Genomic DNA, 7200 nt, shown 5'->3' on the forward strand with positions numbered 1-7200 from the left:
CTGTATAACTGCTTCATTGCTTAACTCATTATCTACACAATTGCTTGGTATCATAATTGATTCACTGCTTAACTGTCTCACAGGATAATGAACAGCAAGTAATGGCCATCCACTTTTCACCTCCAATTCCCTTCCCTACATCAGCCTCTTCCTTTCTTTACATGACAACCCGAAGCCTTCCTGACACCCTTTCTACTCCCTCAGCACATTTCAAAATGTCACTGCTATCACCAGTCCCCTGACCCTTATTCTGATGCCTCCAGCCCCCTTCAGTGTCCTTCCTTGTCCCTCTCCCAGCTGCATCACAGAGTCTGCAGATCTTTAGCTCCCTATCTCGCATATTCATAATGCAGTCTCACCCTGTTTTTTAAACCTTTATGTTCATCTCTTCTGTCCTCCTTTTACCACATAAGTTTATGTCTGTCCCCTCCATTGACTTCTTTGACTACTGACTCTTGTTGTCTTTCTTTCATACATTTATGCCTGGAAGACACCCCTGCACTACTCCAGAAAGCCTCCACTCTGTCTTCCCCTTGAAATCTTCCCTCAAACCCACACCTTCTACCTGACACACCAGAGGCCACTAGAGTATTACAATCCCTCATATGAAAATAAAACTTTAAAACTGCTGGCAACACACCCATAGAATCATAGCATGGTTTGGGTTGGAAGGGACCTTACAGATCATTTAGTTCCAACCCCCCTGCCATGGGCAGGGACACCTTCCACTAGATCAAGTTGCTCAAAGCCCCGTCCAACCCAGCCTTGAACACTGCCAGGGAGGGGCAACCTGTTCCAGTTCCTCACCACCCTCACAGTAAAGAATTTCTTCCTTATATCTAATCTAAATCTACCCTCTTTCAGTTTAAAACTGTTACCCCACATCCTATCCCTACACTCCCTGATAAAGGGTCCCTCCCCACCTTTCCTGTAGCCCCCTTTAAGTACTGGAAGGCCGCTATAAGGTCTCCCCAGAGCCTTCCCTTCTCCAGGCTGAACACCCCAACTCTCTCAGCCTGTCCTCATAAGGGAGGGGCTCCAGTCCCCTCATCATCTTCGTGGCCTCCTCTGGACCTGCTCAAGCAAGTCTGTGTCCTTCTTATATTGGGGTCCCCAGAGCTGGACACAGCACTGCAGGTGGGGTCTCACAAGAGTGGAGTACAGTGGGAGAATCCCCTCCCTCAACCTGCTGGCCACACTTCTCTTGGTGCAGCCCAGGATACAGTTGGCTTTCTGGGCTGCAAGCACACACTGCTGGCTCGTATTCCATCCACTACTACCCCTGAGTCCCTCTCTGCAGGGCTGGTCTCAATCCACTCATCGCCCAGACTATATCTGTGCTTGGGATTGCTCCAAGCCATGTGCAGGACCTTGCACTTGGCCTTGTTGAACTTCATGAGGTTTGCATGGGCCCACCTCTCCAGCCTGTCCAGGTCCCTCTGGATGGCACATCTCTTCCCTCCAGGGTGTCGACCACACCACAGAGCTTGGAGTCATCAGCAAACTTGCTGAGGGTGCACTCAATCCCACTGTCCATGTCACTGACAACAATGTTAAACAGCACTGGTCCCAACACTGACCCCTGAGGAACACCACTTGTCACTGCTCTCCACTCGGACATTGAGCCACTGACTGGAACTTTTTGAGTGCAACCATCCATCCAATTCCTTATCCACTGAGTGGTCAATACATCAAATCCATGTCTCTCTAATTTAGAGACAAGGATGTCATGTGGGACAGTGTCAAATGCTTTGCACAAGTCCAAGTAGATGACATCACTCACTCTTTCCTTATTCACCAACACTGTAACTCCGTTGTAGGAGGCCACCAAATTTGTCAGGCTTTATTTTCCCTTAGTGGAGCCATGTCACCAATCACCACCTTATTTTCCATGTCCCCTAGCATAGTTTCCAGGAGGATCTGCTCCATGATCTTTCTTATGCACCCTCACACAAACCATCACACTGCTCCTGATCTTAATTCTCTTCACAACACATTAAGTCCTTGTTAAAAAGCACACATAGGCTGGCGTCTTTGTCTTAGATATTTGCACTGCCCTGTCTGAGATATGTAAAAATATGGAAAAAATGTAAATAATAAATGCATTTCCAGAAAGTTAAAAAGCCAATGGACAACCATCCTTAGCTTCTTTCCTTCCTGTAGAGTTGAACTCAAAACTCCAACGTACTCCTCCCCTACTCACTTGCTTGAAAATTATATTTTGTTCTGAATCTCCCATCAGTATGAGACAGATCTCCAAGAAGCAATTAAAAAGCAGCAAGGAAAATCCTGCCTTACAATCCCACTGCAGGACTCTAGGAAAGAAGACCAGGGTTGTGGAGACATTAAATTCTTATTTGCAACTTATATGATTCCCTATGTGTAAAGATAAAGAGAAAATAAGTAACTCCTATGAACAATCTCCTCCCTTACTTCTGTCTTCCTGTATACAGCAATCAGGAGATGGTGCTGCTGCCTTTCCATGCCATGAGAATGATTCCTCCTGCCTTTATTTAGTCAAAGGTAGTGAATACATCCCTATTTTGTATACAAGGTAATTCTTGGATTGGTGGGAAGGGATATTGGTCCAAATTGTTCTACATTGTAAGGCACTCAGTTTTGATAGTTTTAAACACAGATGGTATTTATCTGTTCATTCTACATGTAAAACCTGTCTGATGAAAACACATCAAGATTTAATATCTTAATATAAATGCCATTTCTTATTGCTGTCAACCATAGCCCTTGAATAAATATTATACCTCCTTCCTTCAAGAAATCACAGTGGGGTTATTTCTGGCAATTGAACCAGCTTCCAGGGAGACGTGTTCTGCTGGTCGTTTCTGCAAGGAGCTTGGAGCATGACACCATTTAAGATCCTTGAAATGGCTGTTTAGCAACTTAGGGGATCAGGTCAATTGGTTTAAACCTTGTCTGTGTCCTAAGACTTTGAATTGGAGTGGCACTGACAGCCAGCACTATTAGCAGTTACTGCCATCTACGGGTAGGATCATTTTAGCTTTGTTCCTCAGTGATTGTTTCTTCGTTTACAAATAATACACCTGTTCTCATACATAAACAAATACACTGGAAGAAATTGCACAGTCATCATTGATTTCTCCACTAAAAAGAAAACAAAATAACAAAGGACTCCTCCTACACATCCACCTGAAAAGAATGAGAGAAGATTTTGAACACTTAAAAGTATCTGCCATAGACAAGGAAAACGACGACATCGCTTTATTTTCTGTCTTCAGTATGTTGGGTGCTGTCTTTGCTTTAAAACCACAGGGGCACACTCATCCCTGATATAACAGCACTGAAATGCCTCCAAATGCACCCTATCATTTGCATATTTATTTGAATGGTATTATAGGCTTTTTAAAAAATCCCTTCAAAGTGGGAAAGCATCAATGCACTGGTGACTCTCATTCTTTTCCAGCCTGGGAGGTTTTTAGCTTTTCCCATTTAGAATTAAGGGCAGCTTGGGGTATTCATCACCCCTAACAGCTGTTAATCCCCCTCAACTCTATACAGTCACTGTGTTAAAACATTTTAAGTAACAGGACTATTCAATGCTATTTTGGATTGCACCTGTGGTCCTTTTCACTTGCTGGTCTTTCTCTGACAGTTGCTAGTCCCAGATGCTTGAGAGAGAAAGTGGAAAACCTCCATAGTGGAAAATTAATGCAAGGGCACAGGAACCAGTCCATTGCTATTACAGGTAATTGCATCGTAAAATTCCTTTCACAAGCCAACCACATCCATCAAACAACTGATTTCAGTTTTTGATCCCTCCTGATTCCTGTTGGGAAGCTTTTCATAAGGACTGTTCTGTTGAGTCAAAACCTTTTCATTTCCATTGTACATTTATTTATGGCCACTTTACACCAAATGTTCCTTTATCAGTAATGTTCTTTCACATAAACAGTGGTTCTTTTTTCTTTCTCTGCCTATTTTTACACTCCTGTTTTGTTTACAGATGGAAACAAGTTCCCCTCTCAAGCTTTGTTTTACTAAGCTAAACAAGACAATCTCTTTTTAATCACCTGAGACAAAATACTCTTCATTCCCCTTAATTATCCTGTTGGCTAGGTTGCCAATTTGAATATGAATTCATCTTTCCTGTATTGGAATGACCAGAACTGTAGTGTGTATTGGAAATGACATTATACTCAAGAGTCAATGAAACTTTCCATGTGAACAACTGAAAATATCCTACTTGATAGACTTTAGGGTTAGATTTGCTTTCCTGGCAGCCATAGCATATTGGTGGGTCAGTGATACCTCTCAGAGCTCATTTTATTCTCCCCTTTAGTTTTCACCTAAAAGTACAGCAGATATGGTTATTAGTCCTTACTTTGCACTTTGCATTACTTCACTATTTCTGTTACCCAGTTTATAAGGTCATCCACCACTTAATCCTTCTCTGCAGCTTTCACTGTTACAACCAAGGGGGCTATAACTGTAGAACAGTGAATGCTGTGCGCCTGCAGGGACCGAGTTTTCAGGACATTAAGCATGTAACCTTCAGCACTTGTTTCATTTATAGTCTCTAAGTAGGACCTAATGACTTCCATGGGGAAGCCTTAAGCAACCTAGAATCATGAGATAGCAGCAAGTTGTTTGTCCTGTCCACTCTTCGCTTGGGACTACACTGCTCATGCCTCTTCATGCAACAATTAGTCCCCAACACCCAATTAGAAAAATGGATATCTCTGAGCCTAGTGCAGCCTACTGAAGCTGCCTCTGGAGCTCAGCGAATCTCCCTGCTGGTTAGTATATAACAATTCTCAACTTGGAGAAGGTCGAAACAGGGGATCTGGAAGATGACACTGGAAAGGGAAAAAAATGAATGAGTTGACCTCTGACACAAAGGAAGTCAGTTGCGCCAGATCTCTGTAGCTAGTAGTAGTGACTTTGCTTCCCTTAGAGAAGATGAAAATGGGCACTGATAGCCAGCATGTACAGGTGCATTTGACCCTGAGTGGGCTGACTCCAGTTGCAATCATAGCCTCCATCTGTACAGCACTTCTTGCATACATTATCTGCCATCATATCCAAGTGCAGAAATCAACTGCAAAATGAAAACCAGCAGATGATATAAAAGGAGATGCTTCAGTAGTCACAATTTTGCCTTTCAATTGCCATAGCAAGCACAGGGCTTTGAAAGGGATCATTGAAGAATGAGTATCAAAGAAAATACACTGCACCAATTTCTGAATCATCCATAGATGAAAAGACAACTGTCTGCAGACTCACAAATGTCAGGAACTACTGCTGTGCTAATGCCAGGCAATGTTCATACAACAGTCAAGCAGGTGCAATTCACATTATGCAAGTTTCTGCTTTTACTTACAATGAAAACAGGCATGGCAGTATGGGTGAGCCCACCAATGTCCCTAAAATCATACAGTGCAACTGGTTCAAGAAACAGCTATTCATGTAGGATTAGTCTGTGAGTACAGTCATATCATAGAATCATAGAATGGTTTGGGTTGAAAGCGACCTTAGAGATCATGTAGTTCTAACCCCCTTCCACTAGACCAGGTAGCTCAAAGCCCCGTCCAACCTGGCCTTGAACACTGCCAGGGAGGGGGCAGCCACAACTTCTCTTGGAAACCTGTTCCAGTGTCTCACCACCCTCACAGTAAAGATTTCTTCCTTATATCTAACCTGAATCTACCCTCTTTCAGTTTTAAACCATTTCCCCTCATCCTATCCCGACACTCTCTGATAAAGAGTCCCTCCCCATCTTCCCTGTAGCCCCCTTTAAGTACTAGAAGGTCACTATAAGGTCTCCCCTGAGCCTTCCCTTCTCCAGGCTGAACACCCCAACTCTCTCGGCCTGTCCTCATAAGGGAGGGGCTCCAGTTCCCTGATCATCTTCGTGGCCTCCTCTGGACCTGCTCAAGCAAGTCTGTGTCCTTCTTACGTTGGGGGCCCCTGAGCTGGACACAGTGCTGCAGGTGGGGTCTCACAAGTGTGGAGTAGAGGGAGAGAATCCCCTCCCTTGACTTGCTGGCCACACTTATCTTGGCTACAGTTGGCTTTCTGGGCTGCGAGTGCACATTGCTGGTTCATACTCAGTTTTCCATCCACTACTACCTCCAAGTCCTTCTCCTCAGGGCTGCTCTCAATCCACTCATCAACCAGCCTGTATCTGTGCTTGGGATTGCCCCAACCCATGTGTAGAACCTTTCTGATATACTGAAGTCACAATTATATTTTGTAATAACAGTGATGGCTTCTACCATTCCACTTTATCACAACTGCAGCTGGAGGGAATTCCTTCTAGAAATGCTGGCCTTGTGCACATGCATTGTCTCAGCTGCAGTGACAAGCTGTGCTGCTGTGGCACTGCTACACGCCATGGCGGTTCACCTACCTTTGCATTTATATAGATACATCTGAATGATTCCCTCTTCAGACTGATTTACTGTAATTATGAATTCAAGTAAAAAGAAGAAAAGGTGCCACATGCTTTTTGTGACGATGTATACCACAGAAAAAAAATAGACTTGCTCTGAAATGAGTGCTGCCTGGAGAAAATGGCCATACCGTATTGTATTAATTCCCTACAAATATTGTTTTAACAGCACATAAGGAAAAAGCATACCCGTATTTTCAGCAGAACTGAAAGGGCAGCACTCTAATAGTTATGGCAATAGTTTAATAATTAAGGCTCCAGACTCTTCCATCCACTGAGTTGCCTAATTCTGCAAATCACTTGGTTAATAACTTTGAAACCCAAAATCTCAGCCTCATCACAGACTGACCAGGTTTGTCTGAAATGTGCTTCTCTTTACTGGACGTTTATTTTCACCCAGAACGAATAAAGACGCTATTCAGGAAGGGGGCAGAGGTCGGACAGGAGGCACCGGATCCAGCCGGTCCTGCAGCACCAGGACAAGCCTCCTTCCCAACACACTCTTTTTCCGCCTAAATACAGTAGCAGCGTGGCCGCTGCACGACGCCTGGCAGAGCCTGTAGCGGCTGACTCCCCGCAACCCAGCCCGGGCGGGCAGTGGGGAAGCCTCCGCCGAGGCCCGCCCCGCCCAGCCCTCGCAGGGACAGCCTCGCAGCCGGCCGGCCCGCCCGCGCCGCTCTTCTCAGGCCCGCCGCCTGAGACACAAAATCAACCGCGGCGTCACCTGCGTGTTTTGCCACGTGCCGGAGGCGGATGTGAGGCACCGCCTG

The sequence above is a fragment of the Athene noctua genome, chromosome 2 (genome assembly GCF_965140245.1).
Source record: "Athene noctua chromosome 2, bAthNoc1.hap1.1, whole genome shotgun sequence".
In the NCBI taxonomy this organism is placed as follows: domain Eukaryota; kingdom Metazoa; phylum Chordata; class Aves; order Strigiformes; family Strigidae; genus Athene; species Athene noctua.